The sequence below is a fragment of the Bison bison genome, unplaced genomic scaffold, assembly GCF_000754665.1.
Source record: "Bison bison bison isolate TAMUID 2011002044 unplaced genomic scaffold, Bison_UMD1.0 scf7180017845579, whole genome shotgun sequence".
In the NCBI taxonomy this organism is placed as follows: domain Eukaryota; kingdom Metazoa; phylum Chordata; class Mammalia; order Artiodactyla; family Bovidae; genus Bison; species Bison bison.
The window spans coordinates 41,090-42,149 of record NW_011476152.1 but is presented as its reverse complement, the minus strand read 5'-3'; positions in this window follow the sequence as shown (position 1 = coordinate 42,149).

Here is a 1,060-nt window from a genome sequence, read left to right as displayed (position 1 = left end):
TTCCTGCTGGAGAAGATGAAGTTAGTGCAGAGTTGAGACACTCCTTCGGGGTGGGGGTGGGAAACTCTTCATTCTTCTACAAAAAATTAATTTCTGGAAAATGAGCTACCTGGAGAAAGGGGATGACACTGAGGGGCATGGTACTATAAACCTGGCAACAGGGCCACTGGGAAGAGGCAGTCTAGAGACAGACTCCTAAGGAGCCCGACTTCTTACTCCTAGAGGATCCAAAAAGGTCTGTAGACCTGCAGCTGCTCCTGTCCCTCAGAGAAGTCACCACAGACCCAGCAGAGCTTGTTTGCTTCCATTACTGAGCAAAAACTGGGGAGCATATACTTTGCAATGTTGGGAAATACCCAATTTCTGGGCAGTTCCCCATCTGGGGAACACTGGAATGTGGGATGCCAAAGGGCTTCCATGAGAGAGAGAGAAGGAATGGCCAAAGCAAAGGCCTGCAGGTGGACTGAAGCTGGCTGGGATGGAGGAGGGAGCAGAGGCGATGGACAGTTGGAGCCTAAGGGGAGAGGGGACTTCCTGGAGACCTTGGCCAAAAGTGATCCTTGAGAGAGAAAGAAAGGACACTCCTGGCAGAAGTCACAGCACTCCTCCACCCCTATCTTTTAGAGTTGGTCAGGTGATTGTTTTTACAGGTGGGGAAGCCGAGTTTCAGAGATGTTAAGTCACTTTTCCAAGAGTATAGTAGAGGGCCAGTTTGAATCCAGGCACTCCGACTCCAGACCTCACACCATGACCTTGTTTGTACATGCCAAAAATTTAATAAATGGAGAATGTACAAACGAATAAGTGGATGATTCATTTGAAAGTCCTTCAGGCAGAAAAGACTCCAAATCTGCCTATGTCTCTGTGTGTCCGTGTGGTGCCTCTGTGTGTGTGTGTGTGTGTGTGTGTAGGCGTATTCATGTGCATGTATGCATGTATGCCCATGAGTATTACCCTGGGCTTGTGTCAGTATAGATACTTAGATCGGTGTATTCTATCTCTGTATTTTCTTCAGGCAGAAAAGACTACAAATCTGCCTACTTCTTGCCATATCTTCTTC